At 42.6% G+C, this 18,797-nt stretch overlaps 1 long non-coding RNA gene across 3 annotated transcripts in view; it reads left to right on the forward strand.

The window, feature by feature from the left end:
- The window catches only part of LOC115637154, a 113,130-nt gene that overhangs the window by 87,495 nt on the left and 6,838 nt on the right, over positions 1-18,797 (forward strand). For all 3 annotated transcript variants that reach the window (XR_003997178.1, XR_003997176.1, XR_003997177.1), the window contains 3 exons: positions 5,285-5,439; positions 7,071-7,173; positions 9,669-10,087. This is a non-coding gene — a long non-coding RNA (uncharacterized LOC115637154). The remainder of the gene's footprint in view (positions 1-5,284; positions 5,440-7,070; positions 7,174-9,668; positions 10,088-18,797) is intronic.

Below are 18,797 nucleotides of genomic sequence, written 5' to 3' on the forward strand. Positions count from 1 at the left end.
GGAATTGAACCAATGGTACCAGCTCTTTTCACATAGGCCACTGAACAGCCATTGGACGTCAAGTGAGTCCATTCCCTATAAACCTGACTTGGATTAATACCAGTGACTGACAGATCAAAAGCTCCATAGCCTGTTACCAATCTCACAAGTGTCTTATTTCTCTACAGTTATCCTCTTTTTTTAATTCTTTTCAATCTGACCATTAATTACCTCCTGCTGCATTGTGTGACTTGATGTGGCTAGAATTTCTCTCATCTGTGAATTTCACACCGTACATTTTAAGGCACTGCTGGGTCTGTTGAAGGCATGTGAGTTGAATGCTAGAATGTACGTCATTTAAAGAAAATGAGCCGCATCAGCCATACAATATATGGGCAATAGCATATTGAAAAATATCGTAAAGCCAAGTATCATGGATAGCACACTGTCCACTGTCCATATGCAGAGCTGGTTAGAAAACAAATTTCCATCCCATGAAAAACATTGAGATTTTGAAAAAAAATTCATCACAAATCAGGATTAAAAACCAAAATTTACATTTTTTTCATTGAAAAAAAGTTCTAACTTTTTTTTTTTGTTTCAGGTCATTGGCAAAGTTTGCCTTAAATACATTCAAAATATTTTGTTTATATTACGACTCTCTCTTTTTATTTTTTTTTTAAGTTTTAAATATAAAAATAAAATTTCAAGATAAAAAGTCATTTCAGAATGAAAAATCAAAACTCTCCCATCTGAAAATGTTGAAATGGGACTTTCAACATTTTTAAAATGTTCATTTCCCTCATTTTGTTTTCTAGTTTGTTGTTGAAATCAATACAATTTCACAAAAAGTTTCAGTTGTGTGGCAGTGACATTTTTATGACAGAAAATTGACAGATTTTTGACCACCTTTATCCATGTATTCAGTACTGAGGTAAATGCTACCCATATGGGTAAATGCTACCCATATGTCATTGTGGAACAGTCTATCAGTTGTCTCTCTGTATATTGTCTCTCTGTATATTACCGGTGGCGTTTCATCATCTCAATCCTATCTCCATACACAAGACACTAAGGATTTTTTGGAAGAGTTACTCTCCTACATGAAACTGCTACCCAGTGGGACTCATCCATCATTTAACTAATGATTTTACATCACTGGAATGCAGAAAAGCATCTACAATTAAAAACAAATAAACCCTGCAAACAATTAATCTATTTCACTGAAGGCCATCGAGTTCTGCCAAAGATTAGTTTGGACAATCCATAATGCACTTCTGCAGATCTCAAAGCTTTTTCGATTCCATAGTTCAAATTTTTAAAGTGACCTTTCTGTGAGTGGGTCCTTTCTAATAGGAAATGGAGTTCACATCTCAACGCAGTCACAAAAGTAAATTTTTTCTGTTTTTTTGCAAAAGTGGACACATTTGAAGCTCTTAATGACATAGAAGACATGCAAAATGTCAAGTATGTTTTCATGCCCCTCTAGTTAAAACTGTATTGGGTGCCAAAGTTGCAGGATGTATTGCCATTGGCCCAGCATCTGCAGAACCCTGCAACACATGTCCAGTGACTGCAGTTAGATGAGTCATATGAAGCATGGGCCAAGTTTCATCCCAGATGGGAAAAAAAAACAGCTACGGCACAGGAACAAATCCCTGAAAATAACAGAAATTGGTTCTGTATTTGGGCTATAAAAACAGGTTAGAACAGCCTGGCTATTTGTTTTAATCCCCTGTGCATCTATGTTAAATTTAAATGGTATTACTCTGTTAACCACTTTCCATTTGTGCTCCTTTTTACCATGATGTAAGTATACGAGATATTTTAGAAACCAGAATGAGACCATTTGGCCTGATGCTAATTTCTTTCCGTTTCCCGAACTGACCCTCATTCCAGTGATGAACTGTCTATTTCTTAACATAGGGCTCCCACAAAACTTCCCATCCCCTTTAACCTATGATAAACCTCATGTGGGTTGTGTGCTCTCAGAGAGGAGGATGGAAGGACTGGAGGAAATCTACCTTTTGCCTCTCCTCCTGCTCCACTGTGATTAACATTGTACAACACAAGATCCTCAGGGTAGGGATTGTTGGTACAATTTTCAGTATCTTCTGAATCACTTAGGAGATACTGAAGTCACATTTTCGAAAAGCACTTGGGCATCCAAGCTTCATTAAAAATCAGTAGGGTATAGGTTTCTAAGGTCAGATTTTTAAATGTATTTAGGCAACTAAAGATGAAGTTAGGTGCCTAGTGCAATTTTCAAAAGTGATGAGCCTAAATCCCACTGAAATAAATGGGAGTTAGGTCCTAGATGCTTTTGAAAATCTCACTAGTGCTTATCTGAATCTCTAGGTGCCTAAATACCTTTAAAATCGGATGCTAAGTGTCTAAATCACTTTTGAAAATGGGATTCCTAAATAGAGCTTGGAGAAAATTTTCAGATGCAACTTTTTTTCCACCAAAAAAGGCAGATTTGGGTCAACTGAAATAGTTCACAAATGCACCAAATTGTTTTCATCAGGAAAAAAAATACAAATTCAGAAGAAGTCAAAACATTTCATTTGAATCCTTGAACACTGAGGATGGAGTGGAGGTTAAGGATAATCTAGGCATGGCCCCATATCTAAAAAAATACTTTGCCTCAGTCTTTAATGAGGCGAATGGGGAGCTTAGGGATAATGGAAGGATGACAAAACAGGAATGAGGATATGGAGGTGGATATTACCACATCCGAGGTAGAAGGCAAACTTGAACAGTTTAATGGGACTAAATTGTGGTGGGGGGCACAGATAATCTTTATCCAGGAATATTAAAGGAACTGGCACATGAAATTGCAAGCCCATTAGCAAGAATTTTTAATGAATCTGTAAACTCAGGGGTTGTACCATACGACTGGAGAATTGCTAACATAGTTCCTATATTTAAGAAAGGGAAAAAAAGTGATCGAGGTAACTACAGGCCTCTTAGTTTGACATCTATAGTATGCAAAGTCTTGGAAAAAAATTTGAAGGAGAAAGTAGTTAAGGACATTGAGGTCAATGGTAATTGGAACAAAATACAACATGTTTTACAAAAGGTAGATTGTGCCAAACCAACCTGATCTCCTTCTTTGAGAAGGTAACCGATTTTTTTAGACAAAGGAAACACAGTGGATCTAATTTATCTTGATTTTAGTAAGGCATTTGATACAGTTCTACATGGGGAATTATTAGTCAAATTGGAAAAGATGGGGATCAATATGAGAATTGAAAGGTGGATAAGGAACTGGTTAAAGGGGAGACTACAACGGGTCATATTGAAAGGTGAACTGTCAGGCTGGAAAGAGGTTACTAGTGGAGTTCCTCAGGGATCAGTTTTGGGACCAATCTTATTTAATCTTTTTATTACTGACCTTGGCACAAAAAGTGGGAATGTGCTAATGAAGTTTGCGGATGACACAAAGCTGGGAGGTATTGCCAATACAGAGAAGGACTGGGATATCATACAGGAAGATCTGGGCGACCTTGTAAACAGGAGTAATAGTAATAGGATGAAATTGAATAGTGAAAAGTGCAAGGTCATGCATTTAGGGATTAATAACAAGAATTTTTGTTTTAAATTGGGGATTTACCAGTTGGAAGTAACAGAAGAGGAGAAGGACCTTGGAGTATTGGTTGATCACAGGATGACTATGAGCCGCCAATGTGATGTGGCTGTGAAAAAAGCTAATGTGATCTTGGGATGCATTAGGGGAGGTATTTCCAGTAGAGATAAGGAGGTGTTAGTACCATTATACAAGGCACTGGTGAGACCTCGCCTGAAATACTGTGTGCAGTTCTGATCTCCCATGTTTAAGAAGGATGAATTCAAACTGGAACATGTACAGAGAAGAGCTGCTAGGATGATCCAAGGAACTGAAAATCTGTGTTATGAAAGGAGACTCAAAGAGCTTGGCTTGTTTAGCCTAACCAAAAGAAGGCTGAGGCGAGATATGATTGCTCTCTGTAAATATATCAGAGGGATAAATACCAGGGAGGGAGAGGAATTATTTAAGCTCAGTACCAATGTGGACACCAGAACAAATGGATATAAATTGGCCATCAGGAAGCTTAGACTCAAAATTAGACAAATGTTTCTAACCAGCAGAGGAGTGAAGTCCTGGAACAGCCTTCCAAGGGGAGCAATGGGGGCAAAAGACATATCTGGCTTTAAGACTAAGCATGGTAAGTTTATGGAGGGGATGGTGTGATGGGATAGCCTAATTTTGACAATTAATTGATCTTTGACTACTAGCGGTAAATATGCCCAATGGCCTGAGATGGGACACTAGAGAGGGTGAGATCTGAGTTACTACAGAGAATTCTTTCCTGGGTGATTGGCTGGTGAGTCTTGCCCACATGCTCAGGGTTTAGCTGATCACCATATTTGGGGTCGGGAAGGAGTTTTCCTCCAGGGCAAATTGGCAGAGGCCCTGGGGGCGGGGGGTTCGCCTTCCTCTGCAGCATGGGGCACTGGTCACTTGCTGGAGGATTCTCTGCACCTTGATTTGTCTTTAAACCATGATTTGAGGACTTCAGTAGCTCAGATATAGGTTAGGGGTTTATTGCAGGAGTGGGTGGATGAGATTTTGTGGCCTGCATTGTGCAGAAGGTCAGATTAGACAATCATAATGGTCCCTTCTGACCTTAAAGTCTATGATTCTATGAAATTTTTCAATTTGAAACAATTTTTAAAACAAATTAGTTCATTTTTTCCAAAGGTTAAAAAAACACATAACTGAAATGAAATGTTTACTTTTTGGTCAAACAAAACGTTTTTTGTTTTGTTTTTGTTTTTACATGAAATTAAACTTCTTTGACTTTTTCAGTTCATTGAAACTTTTACAAAAATATCTTGAATTTTTCCAAAACAATTTTTGTTTTCAAGTTTTGAGTCAGCCACTGAACCAAAAAAATTAGTTATTCGCACAGCTTTCCTCGTAATCCACTTAGGTATTTTTGACAATGTTACCGTTTGTCTGTATTTACATATAGATATCAATATGTGACATTGCAACTCCATGCACACCCATGGCACCATTATACACAAAAGTTCAATAACAATGACAGGTGAGGACAATGCTTTCTGATGGTATGTTAGTGCTGCATTTTGTGGACAGACAGTGTTAATAGGCTGTTGGGGAGCACATTGCTTGAGACAGTTGAGGTTCACGATAACAGATATTTAATTTGATGTATTTAAAGCTTTTCAGCCTGGAGTAGCACTCCTGTTGCTGGAGAGGTAGGGTGGGGTACACAATTATTGCCTTTCCCTCTTGCAGACCCCTATAGCTCACACAAGGAGGATGTAAAAGCAGCAAAGAGTCCTGTGGCACTTTATAGACTAACAGACATATTGGAGCATGAGCTTTCGTGGATGAATACCCACTTCGTCAGATGCATGTACAGGGAGGATGCAGCTTTTCAAATGACAAAGGTATTTCCTGAGAGAGCCCAACCTCAAGGCTATGTCTGCACTAGGGATTTGTCCCAGTTTCAGTCATCAGCAGCCCAGCCACTGATGATGTGGCCCAGTGCAAACCCCTAGAGTAGACGGGATTGTTAAACTGCAATTTGCACTGTTGCAATTTATCCTGGTTTCAAGCAAGGGTGAACCACACCCAGGGCCGACTCTAGGCACCAGCGCTCCAAGCATGTGCTTGGGGTGGCACTTTTCAAGGGGAGGCACTCCGGCTCCTTTTTTTTGTTTTTTGCTTAGGGTGCAAAAAGCCAGGAGCCGGCCCTGAGTGGAGGTGAGCTGCGGCGATGGGGGGCGCGGGGAGGGCTGCAGGAAGTAACTCTGGGTGTGGGCAGAGGAACTGTTCCCCCCCAGCTCACCTCCGCTCCACTGCCACCTGCTCCCCTGAGCACACTGCTGCTCCGCTTCTCCCCCCTTCCCTCCCAGGCTTGCTGTGCAAATCAGCTGTTTTGTGGCAAGCCTGGGAGGGATGAGGGAGAAGTGGAGCAGTGGTGGCACACTCAGGGGAGCAGGCGGCAGTGGAGCGGAGGTGAGCTGTAGCAGTGGGGGGTGCGGGGAGGGCCACAGGAAGTAACCCTGGTGTGGCAGAGGAACTGCCCCCCCAGCTCACCTCTGCCTCCTCCCCTGAGCTCACTGGCGCTCCACTTCTCCTCCCTCCCACCCAGGCAAGCCTGGGAGGGAGGGGTAGGAGGGGAAATGTGGTGTGCCCAGGGGAGGAGGCGGGCTAGGGATTTGGGGAAGGGGTTGGAATGGGGCGGGGAAGGGGCGGAGTTGGGGCAGGTTCTGGGGGGCACTTGAAAATTTTTTTGCTTGGGGCAGCAAAAAACTTGGAGCCAGCCCTGACCGCACCAGTGGTGACACTGGTGTGTGCAAGGTATAACATTGCTTAAATGGAGTTGCTTGTACTGCAGTGCTTTCTGCAAGCACCATGCATGGCCATAGAAATTTCAGTCTCCTCTGATGCCGCACAGCAGTTCCTGGTGAAGCAGCCCAAATGGTATGTGAGAAATGGAGATGAAGCCAGTTGTGGGTTTTTTTTCCAGTACTGTAAAATATTACAAGGACCTTGCTATGCATCTCTGCTTTCCTCTGTTCTCCTGTATGTTTGGGTGTGATTTAGTGGGTATGGCTTGTGGCCAGATCTAGACAGAATCTCAAAACACATACAGTGACATAGTGAGGATTATTTTATAGAGGGGTAAACAAATCTCTTTTTTCCCCTCCCCTTAGCAGTAAGTTGGTAAAGCCAGTGAATTTTAACAGAGCCCTAAAAAAAATAAAATAAAAGTGCCTGCCTGTTTCCTAGGTACACCACATTACCCACAGCTAGTCTTACCACTCCCCAAGAAAGTTTGTGCAAGTCCTAAAATAATTTCATCCCACTGGCCCACAAATATTCCCATTTGGTAAGCCTTATATAGAGTAATTATTGTTTAACATGGCACCACAGCTAGGTCAGGGTTTATTTTGGGTTCTGCGTTATAAAAAGCTGTTTGTAAAAAAATTACTCTGTTTGCCGATCTGTCATTTTGAACAAATGGGTCTAGAAACTTGTTAGTTGACTTTGTTGTTGTTTGTTTTGCCTTAAGAGTCTGCATTCATCAAAGTGCTGGCATCCGTACCAAAGCCATCTAGTCATCGCAGCCTCGTGTATTTAGACATCTCTGCACTTTAATTATAAAAATGTAACTGGTAGGTAGCCAGGTGCTGTGGGACCATTGACCTATGTTGATGGGAGACATGTGTTTGGAAGAGGGGGTTAAAACTTAAGAACCACAAATGTAAGAGACTGAATATCATGGGCAGGTAATAGGTGTGACCTTTGAGGAGGAAGTTAAGCTAAGAATCTTACCTGCTTCACTTTTCACTGCTTTCCAAATGGCACTTAACACTTTAAATGCTCAAAGCGCAGCATGGCTGTTAGGCAACTAATTCTTACAACTGCTTTGTAAGGTAGGCAAATGTATTAGTTCTGTTTTTCAAATGGAGAAATTGAGGCAGAAAGAGGTAAGTGGATTCCCCAGGCCACATGGGTGAGTTAGCTTGGATTAGAACAAAGTTGCTTCTGGCTCCTATCCTTATGTTCATTTCTCCAGACCATGCTGCTTCAGATAGCAAAGTTCTTTCTAATTTTAATAACTGGTTGTACAAACTACCATGTGTATTTATAACAATTGCTTTGCCCATTTCTGAAATGCAGCTACCTCGGGGGGTGGGAAATAGCTGCTGTTTAATGGTGCATAGCAAAACTTTGCAGTATTTTAGAACAGGATTGGAAGAATATTGCTGTCAATAATTCAGTTATGTAATTACTCAAGTTGGAACTTGGCCAAAACATCCAAATTAACACCACATACTCTTACAAAGATGGTCATAGCATCTTTAATGATCACAAAGGAGAAAAGTGTTATCTAGGAGTTAGAGGAAGGATCTCTGAGTTAGGACTCAGATTTAGTTCTTAATTTTCCCAGGGTCTCATTGCATGACTCGGAGGAATTCTTCTCACCTTTCTATGCCTCAGTTTTATCCATAAAATGGAGTTAGTAATACTCGTTTACTGTGAATGGGGCAGGTTAGGGGCTAAATGAATGTTTGTAAAGCCTTTTATGACCTAGAGCAACAAGTGTAACAGTATTATTACAAGTGGTGTGGATCTTGGCTTTATTAATGGGATGCCTTCTCTGTAAGTGGTGCTCACGCAAAGAAGGCTGGGACCAAATGGAGGAACCGAATGTAGATAGAGTTCATTGTTATCTGTGGGGGAAATTATCCAAGGCACGCATCGCAGTTGTGTCCACACACATTGTCAAGGTTCCTTTCCCGCTCTGAACTTTAGGGCACAAATGTGGGGACCTGCATGGACACTTCTAAGCTTAATTACTAGCTTAGATCTGGTAACTCTGCCACCATCCAGAAATTTCAGTGTCTGGATCACTTCTTGTCCCCCCCCAAAACCTTCCCCTCCCTGGGCAGCCTTGAGAGGCTTTTTCACCAAGTTCCTGGTGAACCTCGATCCAACCCCTTGGATTTTAACACAAGGAGAATTTAACCATTCCCCGCCTCCTTTCCCCCACCAATTCCTGGTGAGTCCGGATCCAATCCCCTTGGATCTTAAAACAAGGAAAATCAATCAGGTTCTTAAAAAGAAAGCTTTTAATTAAAGAAAGAAAGAGGTAAAAAATCATCTCTGTAAAATCAGGTTGGAAAAATACTTTACAGGGTACTCAGATTCATATAGCCCAGAGGAACCCCCTCTAGCCTTAGGTTCAAAGTTAGAGCAAACAGAGGTAAAATCCTCTCAGCAAAAAGGAACATTTACAAGTTGAGAAAACAAAAATAAGACTAACACTCCTTGCCTGGCTATTACTTACAAGTTTGAAACAGGAGAGACTGATTCAGAAAGATTTGGAGATTTGGAGATTTGGATTGACATCTGGTCCCTCTTAGTCCCAAGAGTGAACAACCCCCAAAACAAAGAGCACAAACAAAGACTTCCCTCCACCAAGATTTGAAAGTATCTTGTTCCCCCATTGGTCCTCTGGTCAGGTATCAGCCAGGTTTACTGAGCTTCTTAACCCTTTACAGGTAAAAGATACATTAACCCTTAACTATCTATGACACACATAAAATGACATGTTTTTGCTCCAAAGAATGTACAGTCTAAGATAGATAAATATACAGCAGATTGACATGTTTGCTGGACAGGTACATAATTGTATTGGGGAGTTTTTCTAAGTTCTAAGGTGCTGTTTTCTCTTCTGTTTATGGGACCTTTCATTGTGTAACTCCTTAACTTTTAAGAGGAGCTACCATTTTAAGAAGATTTTGAAGGTTTTTACCCACACGAATATGCTCCATAGAGCCTCTGAGTTTCCAAATTATTGATTAAGGCGGGAGTTGGTTGTTTTGTATCGGGACGGGTGAAGTGGTTGGAACAAAATAGGAACCAGACCAAATCTCCCTCTAAAATTTAAACCAAACTTGTTTGTGAGGCTTTTGTTTTCACAATGGGGTGTCTGAATTTTTTTTCATTGACCAAGAATGCCAACAGAAAAGCCTTTGCACATGGTACTTCAGGTGTCACAGGAAGCAGGTTGTGTTGTGATATACGGAATCATGGAAAACAAAGATGGATACAGATTATCGCACAGCTTGAATTCTAACTTTGCCTCCTTTATTTATCACAGACCACACCCTGCATGAAACTCTGTACAGCCCATAGAGATATCTACTGGCTGAATAATACCCTGCAAGTAAACAGATAGAAGAAGAAGCTGAAGTTGAAAAGAGCTGCTTCTCCTGGTGTTTCCAGTCTGAAAGGAGGGGATATTTTGTTTCCTTCTCTATATTTTCTGCCATGTCATGCCCCAATCCAGGTTTTCCTCTGCATGCATTCTGAGCCATCTTCCCTCTGAATCCTGACCTGCAGAAGAGTGAGGAGAAAACAGTTTTTCATGCTGATCTATTTTTGTTGATGTAGATCACTGCTGTTCAGAGTTGGCTGAGAAGAGGGGCAGGCTCAAGACCACTTCCTTTGCTTGAGGAACGCAGCTACCGCACTAGCACAGGACTGGCCTGGGGAACACAGCAGAAAACAATTTTCAGGGTAAGGAAACAACAGTTCCAACGTGTGCAGCAAAATGAGCAGCAGCAGAACAAGGTTTAACCTGTCATAATGCTGGCCATAGCAGCACAGGCAATAAACCCCATAGTCTCCTTATTCACCACCCCAACAGTTGAGATTTGTTGGGATACTTTTCATAAAGACTATGCTTGTCTACAGTATTTCTGTTGATGGCATATCTAATGGACCCATCATGGTTAGATCTCAGCACAAACAACGTCTCAGAGACCCCAGATGTAGACTCTGTAGAATTTCAGCGTCAGGATGTTCTCAATAAGAGGGCCTCCACTCCTGAATGTGCTTGCCACATTGGTCTGACAAAGCTTGAGTTGGTTGATCTGCAAGGCATGCCTAGAAATCCTGTATATTCTTAAATAAATGCCTGGAGTAAGCCAGGCTTTTGATTCGGACCTCTTATTTGCATGGACTATTGTCATCTCGGCCATTCTAATTTGAGGTTTTACTTTGCTATAACTGCACACAGAGAGCATAATGGGCACCTGTTTTACAGGTTTAAAAAGAGAGAGATTTTCCTTGTCCATTAATTTTCTTTCTTTGACATCGTCTGTACCACTCCTAGTGTTTGGGTGGGAGGAAACGGAACCCAAGCATTTGAAGTGGCACTGAGGATCAAAGAGGAAATAGGAAAATTTCTCTCTCTCTTAAGCTTCTTTCTTTGTGTATTTCTGCAACCAATCTTAGCTATAATTCCTCCCAGTCAAGCTTCTGGACAACGTGAGGGAAGCTTGCTACCTGTCCTTTAAATAGCTACATGAATGTGCATTAGGATATGACTACACTGCAATAAAACACCCACAGCTGGCCTGGGTCAGCTAACTCGGGTTTGCAGGGTGTGGGCTGCGGGGCTGTAAAATTGCTTTGTAGACATTTGGGCTCAGTCTGGAGCCCAAGCTTTGGGAACCCATGAGGAGGTAGGGTTGCAGTACCCAAGCCCTATGAGCCCAAATCAGCTGACCCGGGCCTGCCACAGGTGTTTTTATTGAAGTGTCGCTGTACTCTTAGTCCTTGACTAGGAGGAGGGCTTACTTCTAGCGATTAGAGAGGAGTTCAGTCTCTACGTTCCTCCAGTCACAGGCTCCTCTGTTGGGCAATTGGCTGCCAGTGGTGATCTTCATGATCAGTTTTAAAGCTGTGTAAAATATCTAACTCTTTGTTTTGCTTCTTCATATCACATGAAATGTGCACAATGCATGCTCTCAATGCAGAGCCACCTTTGCTCAAAATGGGCTTTTTTATGGAAAACCTTTGCAAGCTGGTGGTCTCCTGCTTACGTCCACTGGAGTCCTATTTCACATTTCACCCTGGTCTTCAAGGGCATCAGATAGCCACTCCCTCTCTGGCATGCACTTCTGCCCGGGGAAGGTCTTCTGTTGAGGCAAAAAGGGACCACCCCACCAATAATGCAGCAAGAGCTGGGAACGCTCCGAGTGAGCTCTATCCCTGAAGCATGCTAGGGATAAAGCACCATCTTTGTTGTAGCTCAGAAGAGCGTTGGTGGCCTTGTTTAGAGCCAGGAGCATTTTCCCACTGCATTGTGGGACACATGTGAGCTACCTGCCCACCCTAAAAGAGCCTCGCGAGGACTGGACGAGGCAGAGGACCATATCAAATAACCTCCGAAAGAGCCTTCTGAGGAGGACATATGACATGCTACTGAAGCAATGGAAAACTACTTTCCCTCTGCCCCCATGCACCTCCTCCATCTTATTACCTGAATCTTCTACCCCAGGGAAAATCTGACCAAATTTAGCTCAATAGATTAAATAGGCTGCTAGCAAGCAACAGTGTTGGGTGTGTCCAGACATAATGCCAATCCCACAAGGCTTGGTGTGTCCTTAACTCCTGTTGACTTGTATGGAAGTTGAGGCTCTTAGCATCCTGCAGGATCAGAGCCCTGATTCCAGGTTTTAGGTGCTGTGGTGACTGGGGAGAAGGACGACTTTTCATTTACAGCCGCCCACTGCGTTGCTCTGATATCTAACTCTGCCATCTGAAAACCTCTACAAGCACGGCCAATATGGCTGTATGGCAGCAGCCAGTGCTCCAACTTGTAGGATAATACAGAGCTTATCTGCATGCAGAGACATAGACAGCAAGAGATTTAATGCAAATGTAGCATCTAGCAGCCTTGGTGCCTTCTTGCAAACTATTGATTAGATGTCTGATTTACTTTCCCTTGATAATAGACCATAGGAATAAGCCAATAGAAGGAGGAGGAAGAAAACCTGTCATGATCATTCGATGCAGCTGGCGAGCCAGTGGAGAGACAAAGCCATCTGATTGGGTTAGAATAAAGCTGGGGTTGGGGGAACTGTCTTAGCAACAGCAGAAAACTACTCCTCCCTTCTGTGCCCACTGTACAGCCACAATGGAAAGTTCCTGATTATATCCCTTGATGCTTTTTTTTCACTACAGCCCTATTTGAACATAACTAGTTTGGTTCAGTGTTTGCCTGTTTACCTGATAACTCCATGGTCCTTTAGAAAGAATGAAAGGGTTTCTGTTTTCCTGACCAGTCTTATTAAAACCCAGTATTGATCTCCAGGTAAAATAATACACCATTATCGAAATTTTGTTCGTTTTGAAATCCCTCTGTGTGGGCATCTCCAGCTAAAAATGAAGGTGGTTTTTTTTTGTCTTTTGGGGTTTCCAGTATCTTACTGTGGATGCATTTTCAAAGCAGATGAAACAGTGCAAAACTGTCACCTCCAGTTTGATTTGATTTTTATGGTACAATATTACATTCTAAGGGAGACAGCCAGTTCTTGTGGCTAGAGCTGGAAACCCGGGTTAGTATGTGCAGCTCTGCCAAGGACTTGCTGTGGAAAATCACTTCACCTTTCCAAGTCTCGTTTTCTCCAGACTCCATCTGGATCTATCCTGCCACTAACACAATCCACACCAGCCTGCACCATGGCTGGTGTTTATGTCCTAGTCTTAGAGTTTAATGTTCGCAAAATGTGTTGAGATCCTAAAATGAAAGATACCTTCTCTGCCAGGTGAATGCCACTGAATAACATTGAGATTCCTCAGTAAGGACATTCCTTTATTGCTAGATAGGTGAAATCTTCAGTTTCCTGTACTACACGTACACAATTTGGGGAGCCAGCCGGGTCTGGTTGCTAGGTCACTGGCCTGGGTATAAGGAGAAAAGAGTTCTAATCTCAACACGACCACTAACCTGTGTGATCTTAGACAACTCACTTCAACTCCTCACACCTATTTTCTCTTCAGTCTTTTGCCTGCTTTATACTTAAGGCAGGGGCTGTTGTTATTGTGACATGTACATACAGCCCCTAACACAATGGGGTCCTGATCGGACGCATGGCTGCTGGGCACTACCCTGAGATAATAATGAGGTGTTAGCAGTGGGCTTTTTTTTTGGCTAAATCAAGTGAAAATGCAAAGGGCAATTTAAAAAAAAAAAGTTGACACTGGAGATTAGCTGAACATTTATTGGAAACCAAATTTAGGCATTTTGAGTCCTCTCTGGAGATGACCTTCATTGTCCTCTTCTCACCTGCTGCCATGTTCAGCTCATAAGCATTCACACTTTTATCTCACTATTTTCATGCTGATAATAGGCATAGATTTTGTTAGTCCTGCATCTGTTGAGACGGCGGGTACGATAATAAAAGCACCGCCTGGACCAATATATATTGGCCTTGTCTTAGGAGCGTGTCCAATAATGTCTAGGTCAGGGAGCCTTTAACTGCAGAGTCAGGGAATTTAGTCAGCTGTCATCGCTCCTTAATTAAAAATAGCAGAGACTCACTTGCATTCCATTGTTATGTGTTAACTCATGTGTCATCTGTCCTCTTCTCACCGACCGACCACCACCTCACCGTGAAAAAAGAGATGATGTGCACAAGCTTAACAGGTACAAAGACCATGTGGCAGGTTTTAAAAGAGAGCACATTTAAGAAAGAAAATACTTTTTCATTCAATACATAATTAACCTGTGGAACTCATTGCTGTGAGATGCTATTGAGACCAAGAGGATAGCAGGAATCAAAGGAGGATTGGAACTCTATAATTATGTGGGATGTCCACTTTAATGCTTCAGGGCATAAGCCAAACAATAACAGCCTGGGGTTAGGAAGAAATTTTCTAATGGGAAAATTAATCCATAATTTTCCACTTTGGGTTTTCTTGCTCCTTCCTCTGAAGCAACAGATCCTGTGCTGTCAGAGACAGACTGGACTGTCAGTTTGGTCCAGTCAGGCTGTTCCTGTGTTCCTATATACATAACTGATTGAATTCCTCACTTCCCACTAAATGGAATCCTACAATCTCTCTGCTTGCTATCACCTTGCAGTAGGTTTCACTAATTTCACTGTGAAATTCCTGAGGGGTCAGTGAGATGGAAGGTTACACAAAGGCCCAGAAGCTGCAGGGAGAGATAAATAGTGTGTTGTAATATATTTATTGAATGAAAATGCAGCCGTCTTCCCTCTTCCCCACCAAAAAAAAAAGGTGTGGTGGGGGGATACATTGCCTGATGGAGATGTCATTTAACACTTGGAGGCAAGGAACAGGTCTGGCAGTGGGGAGAATGTTTCTGGTTGCTGCTACTACAAATAAATCAAGGTGGAATTACATGATTCTAATCATTCTTACACCAAAGTCTGTAAATTTCAATGAAATTACTCCTGGTATGCACCAGTGTAAGTGAAAAGAGAATCGTGCCCAATATGTATCTGACCTGTTACCTACATCCACAGAAATGTATGTGCAGGTCCATTTGATTGATGTGGGGCCAAATTCAATCCCTGGTGTAATTTCACTAAAGTCAATCATAACATTGGGGTGAATTTGGCCATTTGTGTTCAATTACTATTATTTAGAACATTTAATATGGTTGTGCCTAGGGACCATCCAAGAACAGGGCCCTGTTGTGCAAAGCACTGTACAAATACAAAGAAGTAGAGAGGCCTTTCCCCAAAAACACATGAACAAGAAGTCATGTAACAGTTTAGTAACTTAACGTCACCCAGTGGGTCAGTAGCTAAACTTGACTGGTTTCCACTCTGGGTATTTTAAAAGAATTAGGTGCTCAACTCCCATTGAATTTTAATAGGATCTGGGCGTCTTACTGCTTGCTATAGGTTCTTTTGAAAATCACAGCCTCAACTACTTTGTAGTCCAAGCAGGTATTGTGACATGGATTTATAGCTATTTGTGTTACTGCTCACTGAAACCTTTGACCAGTCAGACATGTAGAGATCACTTTCAGTTGAAACCACTTGTCAGCTCATGTATTCCAAGAAGGGTTGCCACTTGTGGCTGCTAAAACAGAGCAGGCATGATGCACACAGCTCACCAGTTGTCTGGAATCTATTCTCAGCCTTTCCTGCCATTGTAAGGACAGCACTCAGCTGCTACATGGAGGACCTCTTCTAAAATACTTTCCGTAAAGAAATAGACTGAAACACAGTGCGTATGACAAGAACTAAAATTATTCTAACTCCTCCAGAGTTTTCCCAGGAAGCTTTCCTTTGACCCTCAGAGTGGAGGCCTGATATTGTGAAAGTGAAACCACTCTGTCCAGGCTCATATCATTCATCCACAACCCCAGCCCACTATCCATCTGTTCTATGAGTAAACCAAGGGCTGTTTTCCAGGACTGTCAGTCCATCAGCCCAAATCTGCAAGCTGCAATAAATCCATGTGGTGCAAACAGCAGGCACAACTATCTCTGTATTCCCCATTCTGCAAGGATAGTAGGATTAGAAGAACCATCGTCCTTTGGCTTCGTAAAAGTAGGATTCTAATACTTGAGCTGGAGAAGGCCAACTTTAGCCAATAGCAGGGGCAGGTTTCATAATCTCTCTGTGGCCTAGCTGTTAGAGTGGGACATTGCTTGCTCATGCACACAAAGCTAGCATGTTACAAAGCCCTCTTTGTGTGGAACTACCATTGACTTCACTGGGAGGTTCATGTGCAGACCAGTGACAAAATTAGGATACTTAGTGCCCTTCCTGGCAGTGGTATGATTCCTTTACAGTGGAAATGCATTCACAGCCTGGAAATGGAGCCCCCAATTCATCGAAAGCTTCTCTAAGTTGTATAAATCTTTGGCGTGAATCTGGCCCAGTGCTTAATTTGTGCCAGGGCTTGCCATGTCAGTTATGAATGTAAACAAATTGCTTGAGCCCCGGCACCTTTTTCATTACAAATTAAGCACTGATCTGGTCCCCTGTTCAAAGAAAAACGGAAGAATTAATAGAACAGGAATTCTCAACCTTTTTCTTTCTGAGTCCCCCCAACATGCCATAAAAACTCCATGGCCCATCTGTGCCACAACAGGTGGTTTTCTACATAGAAAAGCCAGGGCTGGCATTAGGGAGCAGCAAGCTGGGAAATTGCCTGGAGCCCCATGCTACAGAAGCCCCTGCAAAGCTAAGTTGCTCAGGCGTCGTCTTCAGCCTAGGGCTCGGGGCCCTAAGCTTCAATCCTGTGTGGTGGAGCTTCAGCTTTCTGTCCCGGGCCCCAGCAAGTCTAATGCCCACTTTGCTTGGCGAACCCCCAGAAACCTGCGCGCAGCCCTCCCAGGGGCCTGGGGCCCCTTATTGAGAACCACTGTAATAGAGGAACCAGGGGAAGCTAACTGGTTTTGACTGAGTTTTGCTTTGAGATTTTAGGTTCTTTCAAAGAGATCTTCAAGGTATGCTAATCCAGAGAGATTCAAATTTCAAGTCAAGGTTCACATGGACCCCTAGGAAGCAAAGTCATCCAGTTTGGGGCAGATCCAGGACAAATTTACGTTAAACTGTTGAGAGGGATAGAGAACTATGAAAACATTTCAGAACCTCAAAAAAGTTTAGTTCCAGTTTGGTTCTAGAGTGATTCCAAACTTCATCTGAGGGTCTCAAAGCGCTTTATAAAGGTTAAGCCTCATGGCGTCCTTGTGAAGTAGGTTAATCCCATTTTACTGATGTGGTAATTGAAGCACAGAGAGGTTAAATCCAACATTTTTTAGTTTCTACTAATTTTGGGTATCCAATTTGAGAAATTAATTTTTCAGTGGTTCTTACCCCTGCTTTTCCCATTGACTCGATTTCAGTAAGGCGTTTGACACGGTTCCGCATGGGGAACTGTTAGTTAAATTGGAAAAGATGGGGATGAATATGAAAGTTGTAAGGTGGATAAGGAACTGGTTAAAGGGGAGACTCCAGCGGATCGTCTTGAAGGGCGAACTGTCAGGCTGGAAGGAGGTTACTAGTGGAGTCCCTCAAGGATCGGTTTTGGGACCGATCTTATTTAACCTTTTTATTACCGACCTTGGCACAAAGAGCGGGAATGTGCTAATAAAGTTTGCGGATGACACGAAGTTGGGGGGTATTGCTAACACGGAGAAGGACAGGGATACTATTCAGGAAGATCTGGACCACCTTGTGAACTGGAGTAAGAGTAATAGGATGAAATACAATAGTGAAAAGTGCAAGGTCATGCACTTAGGGATTAATAATAAGAAATTTAGATATACGTTGGGGACGCATCAGTTGGAAGCGACGGAGGAGGAGAAGGACCTTGGGGTATTGGTCGATAGCAGGATGACTATGAGCCGCCAATGTGATATGGCTGTGAAAAAAGCAAATGCTATTTTAGGATGCATTAGGCGAGGTACTTCCAGCAAGGATAAGGAGGTGCTAGTACTGTTATATAAGGCGCTGGTGAGACCCCATCTGGAATATTGTGTGCAGTTCTGGTGTCCCATGTTCAAGAAGGATGAATTCAAACTGGAACAGGTCCAGAGACGGGCTACTAGGATGATCCGAGGAATGGAAAACCTGCCTTATGAAAGGAGACTCAAAGAGCTTGGCTTGTTTAGCCTGGCCAAAAGAAGGCTGCAGGAGGATATGCTTGCTCTATATAAATATATCAGGGGGGTTAACGTTAGGGAGGGAGAGGAATTATTTAAGTTTAGTACTAATGTAGGCACGAGGACGAATGGGTACAAACTGGATATTAGGAAGTTTAGACTTGAAATTAGACGAAGGTTTCTAACCATTAGGGGAGTGAAGTTTTGGAACAGCCTTCCGAGGGAAGTAGTGGGGGCAAAAGACTTATTTGGCTTCAAGACTAAACTTGATAAGTATATGGAGGGGATGTTATGATGGGATAGTTTAATTTGGGCAATTGATCTTGGATTATCACCAGATAAGTCTGCTCAGTGGTTTGTGGGGAGATGTTGGATGGGATGGGAACTGAGTTACTGCAGAGAATTCCTTCTTGGGTGCTGGCGGGTGAGTCTTGCCCACATGCTCAGGGTTTAGCTGATCGCCATATTTGGGGTCGGGAAGGAATTTTCCTCCAGGGCGGATTGGCAGGGGCCCTGGAGGTTTTTCGCTTTCCTCTGCAGCATGGGGCATGGGTCGCTTGCTGGTGGTTTCTCTGCAGTTTGAGGTCTTCAAACCAGTTTTGAGGATTTCAATAACTCAGTCCTGGGTTAGGGGTTGTTATAAAAGTGGATGGGTAGGGTTCTGTGGCCTGCCTTGTGCAGGAGGTCAGACTAGATGATCATATTGGTCCCTTCTGACCTATGAGTCTATGAATCTATGAGCCTATGAGACTTCAGTTGGAGCTAGAGGTCTCCACACTTCTGATAATCATTTCCTAGATGTCTCACGCTGGACATCCAGTGGATGGTAAAGAAGCTGAAGTGACG

This window comes from Gopherus evgoodei, chromosome 19 (genome assembly GCF_007399415.2).
Source record: "Gopherus evgoodei ecotype Sinaloan lineage chromosome 19, rGopEvg1_v1.p, whole genome shotgun sequence".
NCBI classification, from domain to species: Eukaryota; Metazoa; Chordata; order Testudines; family Testudinidae; genus Gopherus; species Gopherus evgoodei.